The sequence below is a fragment of the Perognathus longimembris genome, chromosome 21, assembly GCF_023159225.1.
Source record: "Perognathus longimembris pacificus isolate PPM17 chromosome 21, ASM2315922v1, whole genome shotgun sequence".
NCBI lineage: Eukaryota > Metazoa > Chordata > Mammalia > Rodentia > Heteromyidae > Perognathus > Perognathus longimembris.
Window position 1 is genome coordinate 10,791,687 of NC_063181.1, and position 23,618 is coordinate 10,815,304.

Sequence of the window (23,618 nt, forward strand, 5' to 3'; positions counted from 1 at the left end):
CAATTTTGCCTTTTGCCTTCATTACTTTCCAGTTACTTTTGTTTTGATCCAGTTCTCCATACTATTATAAAAGTAATAGAGTCCCAGTGGTAAAAGCTTAAATTGACTTTCTTTGGTCCCACTCCCCAGAGGAGCCTCAGTTTGCAGTTCCTAGTATATCCTTAACCAGACGTTGTCTGGGAAGTTCTTTTGGACTATATTTGAAACTGTCTTACTAGTAGGAAGGGATGTGGTGTGGAAAGTTCCCTCAGGTTTGCCAGGACTTAGGAGACACAGTCCCTCCCTCCAGCGTCTGGAATGTTTGGGAGTGTCCCTGAAGGGTGCCAGAGCCTGCACAGCTGGGTGGTGTCACCCACAGCCCTAGTGTGGCCTGACAGGTCAGCCCTTTTACACAGGTGCAGGTTACATGACTCCTTAAGTTCCTAGAGGAGAGCTAGGAGCTCTGATCTCTCAGCAGTGGATTGGGTCTCAGCCTGTGCTGAAAATTTGCAGTCCTGAATTTTTAAGGGTGGAGGGATCTGTGTTGGGTTTCAGCAAGGATTTTAATCATTGTTTAGCTGGCCTGAGGGTGTGGTTCAGTCAGCCTTTTGGTTCCGCTGTTAGGTTTGGCTCCTTGTCATCATCAACATTGGGTGGGGATAGTGTAGAAGTTACTCTGAACGTGGAGTTTAGAAGATTAGGCTCAACTGCCAGCTTTGCTGTTTACCAGCTGTGGCCTTAGCCAGGCCTTCCTTAGTTCTTATTTTCTTTCCTTGCAGTGGAACTTTGGTGAGAGGGAAATAAAATAATGCACACGAACGTGCTGGATAGATTGCAGCGTGTTCTCTGGATGCGGATTATTCAAGGGCTTATTTCCCTTATTGAGTTTAGGTAGGCTGCACTGTATATGCTTTGGAGGAGCTGTCTGGTGCTCTTGGGTTTGTGGGGGTTATTTGTCCCATCTGTTTTGACTACTCCCAAGTATTCCTAGGAATCTGTTGCCAGAAAACAGGGAGACAATCTGCCCAGAATGTTCTTGAGTACATAATTCTCCTTTTGTTAAGTTATTCTTTTATGAAGGCCCTAATTTCCTGGAATCCCAGAGAATCTAGGTAGGTTCAATTTTGCTGTTGATTGTGAGATCTCAAAAGTTACCTTTTCGAAGAGTTTCACTAAAAGTTCATTTTTTATGGGGAGAAAATGGTGGTATTTTCTCATTTCTCCCTTTTTTTTCTACTGTGCCATGTCTTCTCATAGGGTGATTTTGCTTCTGTTTTTAGTTAATTTAAGATGGCTATCTGAAAAAATAGTACAAGTGGCCAGTGAGGCTAACTATCTGCCTTGTTAACTTCTGAGACCTCTGTGTAATGACTAGTCTTTAAGAGTGACGGTGTGAATTGTGAGTATCCAGTTGTCTTGCTTATAACCCAGTGTCCTTGATTGACATAGGCTTGTGTTTTAGTCAGTCAGAGCTGATCCTCTTTGTTCAGGATCTTGAAAACACCCATTGCTAGGGGACCTGAAGAGGGAGCTAAGGTGTCATGGCAGACACTTCCAGGTGACAGAATGGAAAATGAAAAATCTTCAGCTTGAGACAATGATCCTTTCGAACTGAGGATGTCCCTGTCGCCAGTCTATATATGAGAGATGTTTGTATTATTGTGGCTTTGCTTCTCAGAACTGTTCATCCCTAAAATCATCATGAAGTCGAACTCTTCCTCTAAGTCTGGTTGAATAATATCAGGTGTGGACACTCTAGTCTGTATTTTCCAGGATAGAACTACATTTGTAGGTTACAGAGTAATAAGGAAACAGTTGTATTTCTTCAGTACTTTGTTATTGAAAATAAACAAAAAGGTCATTAAAAAAAATCATCTCCACAGCTTGGTAACCACAGAAGGCTTGGGAATGGTCCTAGTAGCTCAAGGTAAGTCACTTATGGCCAGTCACTTATGGCTCATGTATTACAGAATTATCTTTGCTATAAATTCTTTCTATTGCCAGGTATATAGAAATACTGTTCATTAGAATTTGATACTTCTAACAAAATGTTACTTACCTTGGGATATTTTTAGCCAGCACATCAGTACTAGTATAAGTGTTACAGATGTATAAAGTGGACAGCATTGGAAGTGGATATATGGGTTTTAGATGTTTCGAAGTTAACCTATACAGTGAGTTGATGTATAGTGGCTTTGGCCTTGCGTTTTCTGGATTTTTCATTTTGGGAAATTGGTGCGTTTCATCCTTTTCTATGACTTTGAATTCACCATTGATCGATTTCATTGTGGAAATTGTATAGCTGAGCATATTCTAAGGCTCTTAACTAAGAGAACCACAAAGTATCCACCTGAAACTCAGCCAAAGATGGCAATCAGCAAATTTTTATCTAACTGTAAACTTCCTGGGCCTTAGTCTCAACCTTCCCTGTTGGGTGGCCTTTGTGTGTTGTGCCTGAGCTCAGAGTTTACCGGCTGTTCTAGCGCCACAAGGGTGGTGAGCACTATGGGTTTTATAACCTAGTCCTGTGTAAAAAGCTGGGAGTTGTTTTTGTTTTCTCTCTCCTTTTTTTTTTTCCCTGTTTTTAAAGAGAGTATCATTGTAGTGATAGAATATTGTACTGGGAAGTTTGGGTTGAAAAAATAAGCACCTAACAGCTACACACACACACACACACACACACACACACACACACACACACACACACACACACACACTTCTAAGAACATGCTAAGCAGAGGACAGACAGCTTAAGTCTTAGGAGTTTAAGGGACAGGATGTGGTTTCATGCTGCTTCTTAGTTGCATGCGTGGTTTGACTTGGCTCCTCACACTGGAAGCTGGTCTAGTCCTGAGTCCACTCTATCTTCCTGTGGTACCCACTCTTTTTGAGTGGTCTCCAGGCTGTATAACCATGTAGTCATCTCTTGCAAGAGGCTAAAGAAAGCAATCTACAGGAACTAAGTTGTGGGCCAAGGTTTGGATTCCACACCCAATATGTGTTAAATATCAAAGTCCACCCATCCTTTGCTAGTGTTTGTCTTGTGTTGGACTCAGTATTAGGAAAACTTGTCTGCTGAAACTGTACTTTAAGTTTGCTACAGATTGAATTCTCAACTTTTAGAGACAGTTTCATTGGGAGGGACATTGCAGGATGGAGGAATTTCTGTCATCTCATGTATTATGGGACCTGTAACTGTACTTCAGGGGTTGTAGTGCTGTCGTTTTCAGAAACTACACTGGATTGCATTAGTTCTCTGTGTCTGGTCCCTGCATTTCTTCCTCTCCTTATCCTGTCTGTCCTGTCTTTATAGTTTTTTCACCCCTATCATTTCTCCTGTGTTTATATCAGCCTTATCATATCTCCAGCCATGTCTTCTCACTGAACCTTACTAGCCACTGATAAACAAGAACTCTGAATTGCTACCTGGCTGTGTCTTTGAATATCTCAGGGTACTTTGGCTCTGTTGATCCCAGGGATCATTTCCAGACTCGTCTGGAAGCGAGACATATGCATATCCTGTGTCTGCTGGTGGTGACACAAGTGGTCACAGGAAGAGCATTGTAAGAGGAGTAGGGAGCCTGGCTTTTGCCTAGTGTCTATTTCTATGTTCCTAAATTCTTTTCTGAAGCTATCACATGCTTATCTTGTGTAATTAAATAATTCACACAATGTCTTCTGACCCCAGAAATCCTTTACTTCACAAAACCATACTATTCTGGCTCCTTACATTAGTTCTACATGAATCATTAGGGTCTTACAGGGTGAAAAACTGAAGACTGAAAAATGAGCAGTAGAGTACACCAGAAAGTTAGCAATGTCATTCGTGGTTTGCTCAGTAGTTAGGGTGGAGAACATGTGGAGGAACATTTTTAACCTCCCTACCTGAAGACTCTGGTGGCTTGTGCTTGAATAATTGGAAAGGACACAATTTAATGCCCCTGGGACAGGAAAGCAGATGGGGATAGTAAGAGTTATGTGACATATATCCTCAGTTTTCTGTCTACTCAACTGAGAGTTCTCTGAGCATACATGCACAGCACTGCCTCCTAGTATCAAGTTCCCCCTCCCCTCTCCCCTCCCTCTCTCCCCCATTTCCTCCCTTCTCTCCTCCTCTCCCCTCCCTCCCTCCCTCCCTTCCCCTCCCTCCTCCCCTCCCCTCTCCTCTCCCTCCTCCCCTCCCTTCCTCTCTTCCCTCTCCTCTCCTCTCTTCTTACTCTTTTTAGAAATGGTACTGTTACATTAGCCATCTGTGTCTTGTTCTGAGGGTAAAGGAGTTGAGATCTATTGGGTTTTGCTCATATTGCACTTCCCCCATAAACAGTCTGAAACTTCCCTGAAGGCAAAGGCTGGCTCTTACATTTTTGAATTGTACCGTGTACAGGTTACCACAAAATGTTTTAATATTGATTGTTCTTTTTGGACACTATACGAATTTTGGCATTTCTTTGTCATGGTGTCAGCAGTCTGGCATTCTTCCTGGAGACATTTACAACCACCCAGAAATATTTATGGTTCTCCGTCCAAGTACCTTGCCATGGCAAGAATGTGTGAACCAGAGATACCTTCACAAGGAAAATGTCTCCTTCCAGAGTACTATAGAAAGTTTTCTACCAAACTTTCCCTTACTTGTGTGTGTGTGTGTGTGTGTGTGTGTGTGTGTGTGTGATGTTTAAGCAGAAACCTCAGAACATCCATTGCCCCAAGTCCTGTGAGTGTCAGAGTCTTTTAGGTTGAAAGGTCTACTTCTACACTTGAGCCTTGGAATGAGGTTTAGCAATGAGCATCAGTGTTTCTCTAGGAAGTTATTTGCTTTTGCTTTCTTGAATATAAATCAAAACATTGGTACTTCTCCTGATAAAGTTCAGCATTTGCATTAAGTTGCTTATTGAGCATATTTTATGCTATTAAGGGAATCTGAAAATGCCTCCCTCCCTTCCTCCCTCCCTCTGAGATGGATTTCCCCCTTCTCTCTCTAATCTTCCTTCCTATTCTCCCCCACTCTCCTACTCTCTCTCTCCCCCCCCCCCGTCTCGTGTGTGTGTGTGTGTGTGTGTGTGTGTGAGAGAGAGAGAGAGAGAGAGAGAGAGAGAGAGAGAGAGAGAGAGAGAGACACGGTCTTGAAGACTGAACCCTTAGATTAGGTGACCCATTAATCTGGGTTCCCTTTTGCCATCCCCTAATTAATGCAGTCAGGAGACCCACTAGGCATCCCATGGGGACAGCAGGGAGGGAGAATACTCAGAGGGCTAAGGCTTGTGACTGTAGGAGTGACTAGTGACATGACTAATGGTGTTGATGCAGTGCCAAGGCACCCTCTGTTTAGAAGATCTGTCTTCTAACTCCTTACCTCCATGATGTGTCATTAAATCTAGGAATACAAACAGCCCTGGACCAGCTGCTAAAGGCCCAGGGGACACTGTGTAATCCAGATTTCAAGATTTCTCTGGCTCACTACTGATATCACTTCCCTTCCCCAGAGCAAGGTAGTTGTGTGGACTCTGCAGGCTTCTTGGAGTAATATAATAGCAAGTTAGAATGGTCATAATAAAACACGCTATTTCTGTTTGAAGAAGTATGTTCTTTTTCTTTTAGGAGACACCCTTAAATTAAAACTGTCTTAGGTAAATAACAAGATTTTAGAAAATGTAGGGCAGTTTGTGAACTCACACAACTACACTTTGAGTCATCCATGGGCCATATAATCCAACATCCGAGTGCAAAGTCTTTCCCACCATGTCAGATAAACTGGTTATTGTGACCAGATTTGTATGGTACAGTTGTTCCAGATCTCAACCCTGGAATGAGGTCATTTTCTTTATACTCCAAGTAAATGCTATGCAGACTAGCTTAATCTAGAATTGATTGTGCTGGTTTTTTTTTTTTTCCTAATTAAAATCTTCTGTAGCAAAAGAGTACTGCTAAGGAAGAGATTCCCTAATACATTAGTGTTTTTTGGGTTTTTTTTTTTTGCTTCTAACTTTTGTGGTAATAAATTTTATTTTTCCCAGTGAAAGCAATCCACCCTATTTAAAGTGGAGTAGGGGTAATGGTTGAAATTGCAAACAAATCTTTGTGTTCTATTTTGATTTTTGTAGCTTCACAGTGTTTTTGGGGGAAGTCATTTAATCTCCAAGTTATTTGGGTTGAAGGATACAGAATAGGAGTATGAACATTTTATATAGATGGGGCATTGTATTTAGTCAAGATAAAGTATACTTTACATATATGCCTTTGAACTGGAGAGGTAACATGCTAAAATCCCCTAGAATCACTAAACATTTTCCACTATTATGGAAGTTTTCACTTATAAAGAAGATAGAAGTATGCTACCTCAAATTATTAATTATTACGCATGAACTAGAACAGGGGGGAGATCAATTTGTAGAAAAATTTACCCTCTGAAATTCTCAAGGGACCAAGAAAGAAATGAACTGCCTTTGCTTGTGTGCCTGCCTGCCCTCCTCTCTCCTCCCTCCTCTCTCCCTCTTTCTCTCTTCCTCCTTCCTTCCCTCCCTTCCCTCCTTCCTCTTCTTTTCATATTTGAAGAATAATTAGAACCTTCATTGTTTTCCCCTGGAAGATTCACCGCTTAGATAAACTATGGATGATTTCCTTGTTAGTTAAAGTATGTTAACAATTGGAGTCTCCCCACAATTGGAGTGCTACCAAAGTAACTGCTAGATAACTGGCTCGGAGAGCCTAAACCTGATGAGGCATGAGGTTAAGGAAATAAGACTTCGAGAGGTATTTTTTATTTAATTTTTTAATGATTTTTGCCTTTATACCATTGTGACTGTTTTCTGGCAATATTTATTTGGGCAGACCCCGCCCCCACCCCCCGCCGCTCCAGTAGATACAAAAATACACCATTTTTAGAGTTTTTAGGAGGATCAGTTTAGACAGTGTTTACAAGGGCTAACCCAGTGCCTGGAACTAGTAGGCTATGCACAGTTAATGTCATCTAGCACCTGCAGCACATGATATAGATTAATTTCACCATGCCTCCTTATAATAGTCTCTATAGTCTAGAGCTCAGATCAGCAACAAGTGACAGCATTGCAAACTCATGCCTTTTCTACTTGTCTTTACTTTGTACTATTCTGTTCTTGGGTCAGGAGTACTGACTACTGATTGAAATTATATTTCAGAGCTTCCGTTACAAGAGGAGAAAAAAATACAGAATACACAGCTCTCTGTGTATCTTTTTATAGGGGGTTGAATTTTCCTAACGCCTTTTACATTACTATTACTATGCAGGCGGGGGAAGTGAGAGAAAGGGAGAAACTCTAAGGTGTGTGGCTCAGGTATGGTGATCTAACGCTTCATGCTGCAGCTTGTCTGTCTAGAGCAGTGACTTTTGATAATGGGTCTTTGTAACCCATTATCTTTTTTTGTTTTCAATTGACAGCAGTGGCAGAGACATTGTGGAAAAAACAACAGAGAAACTGAGTATCAGAGAAGTTAGGACAGTAAGAAAATGTATAGGTCTGTGCTCAAGAAAAATCAGTGCTTGACTTTCTACTTTTTGGCAAAGGGAAATCTGGAGAAGGCTTCTATAACTTTACCTTGACCCTTGTGTTCATGCCCTTACTGTCCATATACTTCGTTGGTCAAGGTCTTTCTGACAGATTGTGGGTCAGCGTTGGGAGGCACTTTTGGAGGTTTCCTGGTGTTTATTTCTAGCAGCAGTGGATAAGGGTCTCTAAAGCCTCAAAGAAATTTGCCCGTCTTTATGACAGTCAAGTCAACTGGGCACAACTGGTTGATTCTCGTGGTGTACAATCTAGAAAAGTCCCAGCAAAGCTCACCCATTTCCAGCCTCCCTCCCCTTCCCCAGTGCAAATAAGGGTAGCATTCCTTCTCTGCATTTCCACACAGTAGCCAGAGAGCTAGCCTCATGGCCAATAAGTGTGGTTCAAAATAACTTTTTAAATAAGAAAGAACTCTCAATTGTATCAGTGGGGGCAAAAGTAGAGCTGATTTTGTTAGCAGTTCAGAAGGAAAGATGCTCCTCCATACTCTGTGGGCTTCTCCAGGTGTTGCTTTTTATCCTCCCTTGGATTACACGAACGCATCTCTCCCTCCATGTGTGCATGCATATAGGTAATGGCTTACTATGAGAATCAGCCCAGCTGGGCCCCACATACCACCTGGCATAGGCACAAATTGTCACTGCCTGCCACAAGCTTACTAGTTTTGGTTTTAAGTTTGATTTTTATGCAGTGGAAACCACAGGATTTTCTTTACTTTCTATCCTTTAGATTCTTACTTTAGAACTTTTAACTGGCATGCCATATTCTAATAATCATGCAAGGTATGATTAGTTAACGCATAAACACGCTCGCACATACACACACACACATACTCTGAGTGCACACCCCTGCCCCTCAGGAAATTAGCAGTAGGAGCCTTAAAGACCCATGCAGTAACTTCTCTACTAAGCACGAGCCTGTAGTTTGTTCCCCCATGTAATAATGTAAATTATTATGTGGAGCTACAGCATGTGGGAGGAGAGAAAAGTTTTTTTATAGAGTGATGGCACTGTATTGTCTGTCTCTGTGAATGATGTGGGTGAGATAACCACGAAGAATTGCTAAGTAACTACCCGGTCTGTCAGTCCACTGCCGTCGACTGTGTGGGAGGCAGGGAAGGTGCAGTGTGGAGAGGGTTTGTGCCCTCACTGTGTCAGGGGAGTGCTTACCACCAAGCTCATGTCTTGCTTTGTGTCCTGAGTTAGGTTCCTATTTGAGTTCACTGTTGAGCTGACTTGTGGTGGGTAATGCCAGTGGTAAGAGGTGTGTGTACCAGAGATACTGGGCCTGTGGAAGCATCTGAGGAAACGTGATTTCCCCTCGGTGAGTAAATCTTGTTCTGCTTATATGTGCAGGAGTGTTCCTCCTTGTCGTAGGCCTCCTCTGTGGCTGAGCCTGCCACTCCCCTTCTCTTCCCTGTGGCAGATTCCACCTTTACAAAGAAGCTTCTTCAATGTGGAAGACCAGGAAGTTTGCCTTTTGACAATGGATTTTTTAAGGGGGAAACTCTTGCCTACTCTCTTTTTCTTTTTTCATGCCTAAGAAAAGGTTTTCTTTTAAAACTGTAGAAACATCCAGTTAAATTTGTGTGTATAAATTCAGTGGGGAGAGTATGTTTTTGCACTGGGTCTAGCTTTTCTTTCCAGAAACTGATGAGCTAAGCCACCAGGATCTTTGTCAGTGGTATAGACTCCTGAGTTATTATGATCCTGGAAGCTTTTACAGTTTCCTGCCTGTTGGGAGAGAGCTGAGTGAGTGCATAGGAAATAGAGAATTGAGATGTAGTTCCTGTTTCAAAGGTTTCTCTCTTCTGCTTATTGCAAAGTTAGAGTGCTCTGCCATGCCATTAAAAAGTCTATTTCCTCAGGCTTTTTTTAAATTTGTCAAACATCCAGACTGAGATTACTGAAAAACAAAGCTTTGTTGCAAAGCCTTATGTACGTACATTTTCATAATGTTTTTTGGCTACATCATGAATCTGTAGCTTTCACAAAGTCAAAACAAATGCTCCAGTATTAGTGGCAGAAGACTGTTTAGAAATGAAAAGTCCTGGGGTGCTGGGAATATGGCCTAGTGGCAAGAGTGCTTGCCTCATATAAATGAAGCCCTGGATTCGATTCCCCACCACCACATATACAGAAAATGGCCAGAAGTGGTGCTGTGGCTCAAGTGGCAGAGTGCTAGCCTTGAGCAAAAAGAAGCCAGGGACAGTGCTCAGGCCCAGGACTGGCCAAAAAAAAAAAAGAAATTAAAAGTCCTACGTAAGGATGCAAGGTGAATTCTAGTGTGAGCCAGGTCAGATATCATTATATGATTTAACTAAATTATTAACTAGTTAAGCCGTATGATTCATTTGGTAAGTGAGATAACCTAAGACCTTTCACAATTTTGCTCTTTACTATGGAGATTGGAGAGCAGTATCTGTGACCGAGAGTTATTTACATAGTCTTCTACCAATTCATTATGAGTGATTCTCCTCTTACCTAGTAGCTGTCTGCCTGATGTACAACACAATGTCTAGAAGGTAAAACTGGTTGTTGATCTTATTGATGCATTGTAGAAGCTTCCTTGCTCTTCAGGTGAATTACTTGAAAACCTCATAAGGGACCAGAGTGCTTTTACAGTTTAATCTTTCATTTCATTTGCTCCGCTTTTATGCTCCTTTGCCTGTTAGTAGTAAAGCATCAACAACCAAATAGTTTGAACTGAAAACGTCTCTTCCCTTTACTTAGGAGCATTATAGAACAGAGAAATGTAATCAACCCATCTGATCCTTATTTAACTTACTCCTATTCCTCTTGACTTCTGCATATGCCTACCAGTGTTTCTTTTACCTAAGTAATATTTTGGATGACATTTACATGGAGGCATTTCAGTAATTTGTAAAGAAATGGTGTCACAGAATTTTGATATAACAAGGAGAAATGCTTACCACAGAGTAGTAAAGTCTCAATGGGGAGTTGGCACCTAGACTAATGAATGTCCGAGAGTTTGGTCATGGCTGGTTCAAGAGCTTTTCACATTTGATATGTATCTCTTACTTTCTGGATCTTGATGTTTTGCCAAAATATGGTATGCTGTCATTGAATTTGAAGGTTACATTATATGTGCTTTCTGGTTCATTGCTATTTGAGAATGAATTTCTTATTAGTGAGTGTTAACTCTTCACATGTGTCTTCTGGCCTTTATACTGGATCCTTTATCTCCTCCTGGGTGATTTGGATGCATAGTTAGAGCTTTACTATCAGAAAAGACACGTAGAATTTGATTTGAACAACATAAGCATGCATATTAAACATTTAAAACTTTTGATTCCTAGAAAATTTGATTTTGAGCTTGTTTTACAGAGCAAAAGGACTCTGATTTATAGAAGTGAAGTATACATTGTAGACAGTTTGGAAAATCCAGGGAAAGAAACCTATCAGCCTATATGGAAATTAGTACTGTTATCATTTAGCATATGCATTTCCAACATTTCTGAGTATATGTGCTTGAGAACTGATAGATAAAATCTGTATGAGGTAATTTATGCCATTTAGCCTTGGTTACCCAAGTTTAATGTCAACCTGCAGTGCTAGAGAGAATATATTCTTCCTTGGTGACAGTTATATCTGTCACGTAAATAGTCATTCACTAAGTGTTTCTTTAATAAGTGCAGGTGGAAATGGAGGATAGTGCTTGACATGCTATCAGTGAATATGACATTGTGGGGAGCCAACTCGGTCAGCTGAGGCAGGGAGAGAAGCTGGATGGGGTGAGAAGGTGGTAGGAATAGGGTGCGGCTGTGCCTAAAATATTTCAGTTTAACCTGCATCTGACCTGTGTAGAACTGAAGAGGAGGCTTGTCTTTTGTGGACTGGAGCTGGGCACAGAGATTTGATGGATTTGAAAGGCAGTTTTCATGCATAGATGAACTCTGTAACCTTGGATGTGAAGAAAACAGAACACTATACTTTATGTTTTTTATCCTTTAATTTCTTTGCTCTTTGGCATTGCAGTAATGCATCTACTCAGCTTTTATAGCATCTAAAATGATAGGCTGGCTCATAAAGTTCAGGAACCCCACCTATAATAAACACCATGTTTAAAAATCTAGTAGGCAGAAAGACAGTAGGAGCAGGACAAAACAGGAGCATGGTGTGTTAAAAGTTAGTATCTTGGTGCTATTTTGTTGGCAAAAGGAAGGGCTACTTTTGTGAGCTTAGATAATATTAGTTTTAAAAATATTTTCGTAAGTGAGCAAAAAGTGTAGCTCCAAATTTTCTCAAGGTGCAGTGAATTTACTGCTTTATTTTATGACATTATTATATTCTAATTTATTTTTTAAGATGCTAGGGGTCTAGGTAGACAGGCTGTACCACTGAGCCCCACTCCTAGCTTTTAATTCTTATATTTTCAATGATAAACTGTGACCTCAGAAGTGATATGTATAGGGAGATGAAACATACATTTTAAAACAATTTTTTCACATTTCCTTTATTTGTATTTTGTCTTCTTGAGGAAATCTACCTTTTGCCATAAGGTTTAATCTATGATGATTATGCTGATTCTATGTGAAGTTACTGCCTGAATAATAAAATCTGACAGGTTGGGTTATGTATTGCTGTACATAACTTCAGAGCAGTTGCAGACAGACGTACACAAGGACTGAGATTTAATTCCTTTAGTTTATGGTCGAGGAAACTCAACCATTAAGGATACTCTTTGAACTTCACAACCAGATCACTGTTCTGTTCTGTGCCTGTGACTTAGGTACTGAAACTGGGCTTTTAGATCCCAGGTCAGAACTCCAGGACCCCCATATTAGATCTGAACATTCACTCCCAGATGCCAAATAAAGAGAAACAGTGAAGGGCAGAGGAAGGAGATACATTGCATAGCAGCCAGGGGAAGCAACATTTCAGTGTATTTTCAGTCATCTTGGGGATACAGATATTGATTGGCCTCCGATTAAATAGGGAAAATTGATGGGAATAAGAACATTGTACATAATTCAATTAGTCTCCAGTCATAGGTATGGCCTGGTGGACCATTAACTCGGGGTCTGGCAGGTGGTCTGTAGCTTTTGGCTATTCTCTTCAAGATGCCTGTCTGAGGGATGGGTGGTTTATCTTTTGTCACAAGATGCTTAGCGGTGAACCTTGTTCTTCCTGGAGGCCAAGGTGATTGTGAAATGACTGCAGGAGGGAATGGCTCAGCTTAAGGAGCACCGATCCATCCAGGAGGGAGGAGGGCCGAGAGTCTGTCCAGCTTTTAGTTAATTCACAGGGCTAGCAAAAGCAGCTTTTAAGTTGCCTTTTACAGTAAGTGCCACTTTTCCTGGTTCTACAAATGAGCACAAAGAGGCACAAAATAAATAACTTGTCTAGCTTCTCACAGCTAGCAAATGTCACAGCAGGGATTTGAATCATTGTGATCTTGGATCCCAAATCTTCACTTTTAACTGATGAATAGTTTTGTTTCTGCTTGGCTTTCCCTAGTGACAGTCTAGTTTGTTCTGCTTTTTGCCATGTTGCCCCCTAGAATTGTTTCACTGGCTCTGTCCCCAGTAAATGACTCCTGCAGCCCGCCCTCCCTCCCTCCCTCCCTCCCTCCCTCCCTCCCTCCCTCCCTGTGTGCCCCTCCTTGCCTCCCTCCCTCCCTGTGTGCCCCTCCTTGCCTCCCTCCCTCCCCGTGTGCCCCTCCCTCCCTCCCTCCCTCCCTCCCTCCCTCCCTCCCTCCCTGTGTGCAAGTGCGCTCTGACTGGGGTAATATCACTGCCCTTTGGTTTGTATATTGCTTTTTCTTGCTAACCTTGCTGACCTTGAACTCGAGATCTTCTGTTTTCTAAGTATTGTAGATGTGTGCTACTAGGCTGAGCCTCTGTATGTTTCCTATACCTGAAAATAGCAATAGCTTTCCACCAAGATATGGTTTAGAGAAGAATCTGGTGTGCAAAGGAGCCCTAGAGAAGAAAGAGATTTCCTGCATGCCTGTGGGCAGTGCCTCTGAGGACGGCTGGCCCTGGAAAGGGCTGTGTTTTGGTTATGTTGTGACCCTTTGATGTCCTTTCTCAGCCATGCAGTTCTTTGGTTAACTCATTTCTTAAAAACAAACTTTGATCTAAAAGTCAACAAATGAAATTAGTTGATAGTATAATCATCAAAATGTGCTCTGGTGCTTATTAAACATTTGTTTTTCTGCTTCAAAGCACAGAAGATGAGTTCTACTGCTACTCTTTTAAAAGATCTGCATTATACATCTGTTCTGTGCCCTCCTGGGAAATACCAGCACGGATGCTGAGGGACTTTGGTGTATAAAACTTGCTGTAAGGCAAGATTTGTTTTAGATATGGGCCATTAGGAGTTTATATTGGGAAGACCAAATAGAACTTGAACACATTTCAACAATAACACTTTTAGCTCAAAGAATACAACAAGGTCCCTGGAATTTGAGGGGCACATGGGACCTGGATTTGGTGTCTTACCTACTTGTTTGTTAACCTACAAGTGAGATCTTGGCCTTGTGTGTTCCCTGGCACGCTGGGCTGATGTGCTGTGTGTATATTACTGATCCTCTGGCCAGGGTTCACTTGGGCTCTCAGTGGTCAATATTAGTAGATTTTAGTGGATTTGGCTTCTCTCTTTTAGGAATCATTGCTGTCAAGACTTGAAAAAAATGTTATCTTGGACTCTACTTCTTAATTAGCTGCTGGCCCTTAACACTGCTCATTTCTTTGTAGCACTTACTGTAGGAAGTAAAGTGTGTGCGGTTCTACTTAGTTCTCTTGTGTATGATCAATAATTTGGATAAGTAGAACCTTTGAAAGCATTTTAGGAGCAATAACTGTCTTCAGTGGCTAGTTTGAATCTTTGTTGTAACCTTTCCAGGTAGTTAATATGATCTCTACTTACAGATGCAGAAACTGAGGCTGGAAGAAGAAACGTAATTTGGAGTTATATTGGAACTTCCGAGCTCATAATTTTTTTCTTTTCTCCATCCATTTGGCTTTTCTTTCTGTTTTATTTAAGGTCTATGTTAAAAAATGAATTTTTAAATTAAAAAAAAATATTCTGGTCCTGGAGCTTGAATTACGGACTGGGTGCTGTTCCCAAGCTTTTGTGTTCAAGGATAGCACTCTACCACTTGAGACAGAGCTCCATTATGATTTTTGGGTGGTTGATTGGAAATCAGAGTCTCATGGACGTTGTTGCTTGGGCTTGCTTTGAACCATGGTCCTCTGGCCTCAGCTTCCTGAGAAGCTAGGATTACAGGGGTGAACCATAACCTCCCCCACCCCCTTTGCAACAATGAATTGTTTACTGTGCAAAGTACTCTTAATATTGAAGTCAGAGAGGCCTGGCTCGAATCCTCAATCCAGCTTTAGAGAACTTTGCACAGTAAACAATTCATTGTTGCCTCTGGGTGACTTTGTGTCCTCTCCAAGTCTCCTCCACTAAGTTTATATTAAGTTTATTCTGCTTTCCAGGCATTCTTCCCTGAGTATTAGAAAAGATTTGTGAACACAGATGTGTGTGTGTGTGTGTGTGTGTGTGTGTGTGTATGTGTTTAGTATAAAGCACCCCATCTGTAATATAGAGTATAAGAGTAGACAGCAGAGCAGTATCCTCATTTGTGAAAGCGTTCTCCAAATCTTGGCAAGTTTTAAATGATGTTAATGGGGCTGCCTCTGGAAGTATTTTGGTTGCTATGAAGTGACTACCATGTGACAACACTGTGTGTGACAAGGTGCTGAAACGTCATTTCTTGGGTGACTTAGATCTGGGACATCACATTGCAGCCCGTGGTGGAGTTGGGGGTCTTCTGGGCTAGTCAGAGCCCCAGATGGCTAGGACCCCAGAGCGGTAGGACTCCTGACACCTCTGTGGCTGAAGCAGAGGGGAATTCACACCTTTGTTATCGCCACCACGTGGCTTGTTCCTTCTTTATTAGTGGCTGGGGCAAAGCTCTTTTGGATGAACTGGTGAGAATTGATTTGCAAGATATCTGGGTTTTACTTCATCAACCTTACATGCATCTAACAATAGAAATTTTGAATATGAAACCAAGACTATCTCGATTTGACTATAGTTGAAGGAAATATGAAAAAATGAATTTTCAGTTTGGTGCCAAAGTGAATCCTGTGTTTTACCGACTCAAAGAGAAGGAGCGTAATCTTCAAGTGCAAGTCCTGGGCTGGTAGGTTTATCTTGCTTTTGAATGTTTTTCTTGCTATTGGCATAGTCAGTTTTTGTTTTATTTTTCTTTTCACTCTTTCCTCCTTTCCCTTCTTCTTTCTTTATACAACCAGGATGATATTACTTATATACCTCCTAAATAAAATTGAACAATTAAGCTTGAGTAAAAACTTCCCAGAACTGAGTAGATTGTCTTATTTTTTCCATTGAGCACAGAGAATACATGTTAGGATGGGGAGTTTTATGGGGGGGGGGGGAGGACTCAGAAGAATCGTTAAGGAAATTTTCTTGTGCTTGTAAACTGGGTCATTCAACATTCTTTACTTTTGATTAAAGTTGGGATATATAAAGGACTGAGGTCAGAAGATTATGATTCAGACATGTCAGCATGCTCTCTGGAGGCACAGAAGGGGAGTGGAAGTGGGTTTGGGGTTCATCTCTGATATGCAGCTTCTTGCAGCAGATAGGGATTTGCTAAGTGGCTCAGGTGGGCACCCTGTGGTAGTTAAGTCAGGAGACAGACTGTCACTAAGGAGAGACTAGTGTAGGGAGAGACAATTTCATCTGGGACTTCCCAGCCAGGTTACTGACATGGCTGTTTTATGAGGAGTTTGATGAAGTTTTCTAGCAGAAGTGGAGTATTGCTCTTAGCAGTGTGTTTTCCAGATCGGGGTGGCATGAAGGCATTGGACACACACCCAGAAACTGGAGTATAATACTGGAGAACCATGCAGGTTTGTCTTACTTTCACATGATACCATGGCTTTGAGGAACTTGAATGGAAGAGGACAGGTTCTATGTGGGGATCTGCATGAGACTCCTTTGTGCTTTTGACTTTTTGTGAGTCTTGTTGTGTAGCTCAGGGTAGATGTGAACCCACTATGTAGTCCTGGGTAATTGCAACTTGCTAACCTTCTACTTCAGCTTCCTGAGTGCTGGGATTACAAGTTTGCTCCACCACACTTAGCTACGGGATTGTAAGGTATATCTGCCTCTATATATGATCAGATTATCTCCCTCTGTTTGCTTTTATTCTCCTGAGTGTAATGGGCTTTCAACAGGGCTCTTTTTGGATTCAGGTCACCTAAGAATTTCCTGGGGCCCTTTCTGAACCATTTCTGTGATACAGAAAGCATGTGAGTCTGTGCGTGTCATATGCGTTTATGCGTCTGTGCGTCTCATATGCGTATATTTCACAAAAGAGAATAGAGTACAAGTAGACAATGACTACATTGAAATGAAAAAAACCTTTTATCAAGGTTGTTAAAATAAAACGTTTCTTTTTGAAGGACTTTTAAGTCTTAGTCTGGTGTCTTCACTAGGAATTCTAATATGGATCATGAATACAGTTTGGGGTTTACAAGGTAAAGAAAACTAGCCAGTTGTGGTGGCACTTACCTCTATTTCCAGGAGACCAAGGCAGGAAGATAAGGAATTGGAGGTCAGTTTAGGTTATACAGCAAGCCTCTGTCTCAGATTTAACCCCTTGCCCCCTTTCAAGTCCTTCTGTCTTCAAAATCTTGAACTAGTGTTACTTAGCATTCTCAGTTCTTATAGAGATCATCTTATCAAAGATTTCATTTCATTTTTTGTTTTGTTTTCTGGTTGTCTTCTTCAAAATATAAAGTTTTAAAGTGATGAGCTAGGTTATTATTGAAGAAGAAATAAGTTTTTTAAAAGCTGCGTATTACTGCTTTGGAGGTTGAACTTTATTGTTGATGGTGGTTGTGTGAGTATATGTGGGTGGGGGAGGGGGGAGGAGAACCTAAACTATGGACTTGAGGTGACATGGTTTTTAAACAATATCTGGCGCAATGTTTTAATAAGGGGGCAGAATATTCTCCATTTCTGTAGAACTGTTAAAGAATGGGAAAAATAGGAAAGCCCGGAGGGTTTTCATTTCACTCACCCATCTTGCACCCCACTGCATGGAATCTCTTCATTCCTTTCTGGGCTGCCCTGCCTGTGATGCCCATTACAATATACTGAGATCTGCTCAGCCAGACTCAGATCCCAGCAGAAGAGAACATGCAGATATGTCTAAGGAGCATCCAAGGAAAGTTAATCAGGTGCAGATAATTCACTCTGCTTTCTTGCTCGTGAGAATTGGGGTTCACTGTTTCCCCCTCCACACCCCCATGCAGAGATGCTCCTACAAGAACATAGAAATGCTTTTAAATCATTTCTTCCCTACCCTGTTGTCAATATGGACATACAGTAACAGTCTCTTTGTCAAATGACTCATTTTCAGTTATTGTGATAGAGTTTTATTAACGCCTTCCTGGTGGTACTGCAGATATCACATGCTCATCTGCAAGTTGGCTGAGAAGATTTGCATCTTAGATTAGGAAGAAAAAAAATCCCAAACTCAAAAATAAACACTTGTATTATTTGGATTGTCCGGTCAGTGACGAAGGACTTTTAAAAGGGTAAAGTGCTGTTGCTGAAAATCTGCCTCAGAGGCAAATGCAGACTTTTGCACTAACTGGGCATTTGGTCAGTCTCCGAACTGCTGCCTTGCACGTTGGTGCCCTCTTCTGGAAATCTGGGTGCAGGACTGAGGAAAATGAGAAAATTTAAAAGGTATCCTGGAGGAGGAGGCTGAGGAGCTCTATGTGACAGTTATGAAACTTCTTCATGGTAAAGATGCATTTGGGCCTCTTTCGGAGCAGAGAACTAGCTATTAGAGCTCTGATAGACTTTTTCTTTCTCTCATAAAGTTCCTTAAATCATAAGACACAGTCTCTTCTAGGAAGTACATTTTATGTTAATGAAAATTGGCTTGCAACAATTATTCTTATAAAATCAAGTACTCATTATTACCGAATGTCAAATGACATTTAGGTTGTGGTTTCTATTTAATAATGCTGCTGAGTACATTATCTTACATCATCTTCAAACTTTGGTTGTGATGAAGTTCAAACTCAGGATTTCCTTTGTACTCAGGCAAGCACGCCACCCCCTGAACCACACCCTAGCTCTTTTGGCTTTCGAGGTTGTTTTTCTAAAGGGCGGATCTTGTTTTTTGCACAGTCAGCCTGGGCTATGATCCTCCTGCTTTAAGCCTCCTGTAGCTGGGATGACAGTGCTTGTGACCATCCCACTGTTTTCTGTTGAGGTGTATTCTTGCTAACGTTTTGCCTGGGCTGGCCACAGACTGTACCCAGAACCACACTCACCGTCTCCACCCCAGCTGCCTCCTCCCTGGAGTACTGCCTTACCCCATGGCTGCTCTCCTTCAGTTTGTTGTTGTAGAACAACCAAAAGGTTTCCCTTCAAGAATATAAATTAAATCTCACAGCCCTTGAGTATGAACTGCTTTACTCAAGATCAAAGCAAAAGTCACCACAATGGCCCATACTCCCTTGAAGCACAAAGTGGTTTACAGACTCGGGAGATACACTGGGGTTTTGCAGTGAACTCACCAGGAGCCTGCCAGACATCTGTGCTTTTAAAGGAAATAGTTGTACACAACATCTGTCAAAACCATGCATTGCTTAATGAAGGGATATGTTCTGAGAAATGCATGTTAGGAGATTTTATTGTTGGGCGAACATCATAGTGTATGAATATACAAAACGGAGATGGCAGAGGCCCCCTTACACTTCCTGGTATGGTATATACCATTGTCTCTGCAGTTTGTTGTTGACCAATTCAGTATGCAGCATGTTACTGTTTCTCACAGTTTCAACACTAGATTGTGTCATATTCCTTCTGATGACATAATTTTGGAAGCAAGACTTTTACCAGTTGCTGTGGTCAAAGATTAACTGGTAGAAGCAAATGAATGATGGGCAGTTGAATCTAACAGTGTTTGAGAAATTATATCGTCCTCAACATGCATGCATATCCATTCGTAATTGTGGTTATTTAATAATTTTATTTAAAATAATTTTTCTTGCAAGCTGTGTGTTATTCTTTTTCAAATGGTTATAAGTTAGGTCCGAACAAGTCAAAGATTTATATATTATTCTCGTGTGTGTGTGGGGGGGGTATGCGCAAGCCAGTCCTGGGGCTTGAACTCCAGTCCTGGACACTGTCTCTGAGTTTTCTTGGTTTAAGGCTAGCTGTCTACCACTTGAGCTACAGTTCCTCGTCCAGTTTTTTGGTGTTTAATTGGAGGTAAGAGTCTCATGGACTTTATTGTCTGGGCTGGCTTTGAATTGCGATCCTCAGATCTCAGCCTTCTGAGTAGTTAGGATTATAGACATTACATTATTCTGTAAATAAACAGAAGTTTTTGGTATTTGTTTTTGGCCTAGTCATAAATAATTTTTACGTTAAGAATATGTGAATGGAAAAAATTTTAAAACTTTCACCCTCTATAGTAATAACCCTTCCCTTGAACACCATTGCCTTCTGAATTGTCTCTTCTCATTCATCCAGCCTCTGGGCATTTTCTGTTCTCTATTTCTAATATTTTCTAGTACTTTCATGGCTAACCTTCAGGTTTTCCTTACATGTTTTCAATGAATCTGTTCATGACCACTTTATATAAACATATAGCCACCTTTACCCTCAAACTGAGAGTCTTGATTTCTCTTAGTTCTGTATTTTATTTCTATAGCAGATATTGCCTTCTGACATTTAGATTTTACTTGTTTTGTTTTTAATTACATAAGTATCCCAAGTACCTAAAATATCTGATGCAGCATAGGGAATTTGATATATATTTGTTGAATGACTAAAATCATTTTACTGTACCAGAAGATGACTAGCAATAGCAAAATGATTATAATTAAAGATACAGAGACTTGGATGGGGGAGTCCCACTCTTCATATGTCCAGCTCTTTGCACCAGTTTTCCTATCTGTAGAATGGATTATAGCACTATCTAATCGTAAGACTTCTGAGGCCGTCCCAGGAGAACACAGCCCAGTGGCCAGCACACCGTGAGTGCTGAACTATAGTAGTGTTAGATGCTCCCAGGTAAAGGGCACTACCAAGTACTGTAGCTGTTCTGAATCATTTCTCATTTATATTTCAGGGTTAGATGCTGTGCTTTGCAGTGTCCAGAAAATAAGGGCAATGGATAACGATGTCTGACAGGGTTTCCTTCCCTTTCTCAGAGTCATGTTATGCTACAGGATTGTATTGGCATCTCACAGTGCTCTCAGATCCTTTCTTAACTGTTTCCATTCCATCTGTGAAAACTGTATTTGTGTGGCTTTCAACACAAGATGCAGCAAAGTTTTGAAATTTGCGCCCGCTGGTCCTTTTGTTCTGCTGCAGCTGAAATCAGTGAAAATACGCTTTGGTATTCTAAAACTGGGTGCTCATTGTCAGTTAGGATTGGGAGAACTTTGGCATCTTAATCAACTTTTATTATCACAGTTAAGTGCAAGTTGAAAGTAAATAGTACCCAAGACCATCTTTTTGCTTCCACCCCTTCACTGATGTCAGTTTGTCCCGAACTTTCCAGGATTAGCCAGGAGGAATTGGACATGGCTGATTGCCCCCGGTCTTGTGTTCTCTTACTAACTTCAAGCCCCTGCCTTTAGTGTGGATACAAAGTGGATTTGAAGACAGTGGCAGATGTGAGGGCTGGAAGTTTTAAAAGGCCGTGTGGTTATGAAGACATATTCATCTCAGGTGCTCTGAAGATACAGCAGGGCTGGGGCTGCAGTTGGATTCAGGGAAAAGCTGTCACTAGGCCTCTGTGGGGTTGGTGGGTTTGCACTTGGTGGCTGTGGGGTGATGAGAGGGGCAAAGGGAACAACATGTGCAGAGAGGCCTGGTACACAGTTCTATCTGGTGTAAGGGATGTATGTGGTAGAGGGATGGCGCATCCTGGAATGTGGATTTCATCTTGACTAGGAGTTTCGTAAATTAGGCATATTATCACATCTGTAGCAGCAGTAGAGAGACAGGGAAACAAAGATGAAAGTACTCAGGAAAGAAGGATTTCCTTTTGTACTTAAAGGATATTAGAGAAAAATTGATAGAACAGAGGCACCTACAAGCTTTGCTAAAACTACAGAAAAATAATAGAACTATGTAAAAATTGTGCAAAGCAAGTCAAAATAAATCTTAATTGTGAAAGTTGACAGGGAGCACCACTATTGAAATCTTTAAGTCTAGAACAAAAAATTCCAGGAGGCAAGGTTATCAGATAAAATATACAATGTCCAGTTAAAGTTGAATTTCAAATGAACATTGAGGTTTTTGTTCTTTAGTATAAATATGTTCTGCACATTATTTGGTAGGTGTACTTATACTGTCTAGTATGTTGTTTTTAATCTGAAGTTCAGATGCCTGGGTGTTGTTTTTATTTGGAAAGTCTGATAATCTGACACGAGAAAAGATATGAAGCTCTGGTAGTCAGGCTTGGTTATTAGATTCTTCCTCTGAAGATGGATGATGGGATGTTTCTGTGGGAGAGTTTTACCATGTTTACCTGGAACGTTTTCTACCACATAGGGAGGACTTTCGGAAAATCATTTCTAAGTTTGAGTGGTAGGGGTTTTCCTATATATAATTGCAAAGAAAAGGAGGAGGATTAAAGCTGAACTGCAGAAAAAAAGGGGCCATCTAAACTACTGAAAGCATCCAATCCTCAGTAGGGGAGTTGGACAATGTCCTGTGTGTTCACTCAACAGAATGGGCGCTACCGTGGTGAGAAGGGTCATCCAGGCTGCTTTATCAAGAGTGAACACGGCAGAGCTGCATTGTTTCTGAGTCGCTTGATAGACAGTGGTCCTTGTGTTCTCTTCTTGTTTTCACTGGGCTGTTCAAGCATTTATAAAACCCCCAACGGTAAACACTCTGCTGAGAATGTGATGTCATAGTAATGTGACCTCACAGGGAGCCAGATCCTTGGAAGTCTGAGTAGATGAGTGGACCCTGGAGCCCTAGGGTAGAGAATACTGAAGGATCTTCTGAGAAGCATGGCCTATCCAGTCCACAGGGGTTCTGATGGGTGCTTCTTGGTGTCTGTATTGTTACTGGTGAGTTTCTCTTGCCATCAGATCTTGAGGCTTTCTGATTTGAAAGAAGCATTTTTTTTTTCTGTTTTGTTCAGGTAATTTTATAAGTCATGAAATAGAACAGAATGAAGTCATCTAGGAACGAAGGTGTAAGGTTTTGTTTTGGATTTTATGTTTTGAGAAGAGCCAGAGAAGTGTGGTACATGGTGATATAAAATGACATCTGCTGGTACATGTGAGAAAAATAAAATGAAATCAATTGGGCAGGACAGGAGGAGGCAAATATATAGAGTGAGGACTGTGACAGAAACAGGCATTGTTTTGAACAGTGAAGTTTTCAAACATTTGCATGAGAATCTACTTGTATTTTAACAATGCCAGTCCATTGCTGTCTATGTGTAATTATTCTGTTATATATACAGAGACTAAGTATGTGCCATCAATGTGTCCTGAAGACATGTTTAATTAAACTTCTCAGTTTAATTGTGATGAGTCCTTACTTGGACATTGGTTTCTACCATATGACATATGAGGATGTAGAGGAAAAACATGTGTGAAAACACATTATTATTTACAAATACCTACTTGATTGTAACTAACAGTTCTTGCTTTAAATATTTTACATTCTTGACTTAGTGGGCAAAACCAAAATGATGACTTTCTCTTTAACTGAAATTTCTACTATGACTTATAGAGGTATGCTATAGATAGTATTAAACATTAAGTATTAACATTAAGCTGGCTGGTAATGTTAACTTTATAGGTGGGTTCAGCACGAAAAAATATATGCTGCATTTTAATGAAGATTTTAAAAATCATAACTGGTCAATATATTGTAACTGATAGGTATAGTCTGTTGGAAAGTTGAGATGAGAATTTGTTTAAGGAGAGTCCTATGAACACTGGATTGTCTGGGTTATTTCCAGTTCATGCCAGTTGGTTGGCATTGGTAATGGTTTATTATTTGATATTGCCCAGAACAAAGATATTAGTAGGGTAGG

At 40.9% G+C, this 23,618-nt stretch overlaps 1 protein-coding gene across 2 annotated transcripts in view; it reads left to right on the forward strand.

Annotated features, from left to right (window-relative positions):
* Positions 1 to 23,618, forward strand: part of Psd3 (pleckstrin and Sec7 domain containing 3) — a 320,435-nt gene that overhangs the window by 137,325 nt on the left and 159,492 nt on the right. The window lies entirely within an intron of this gene.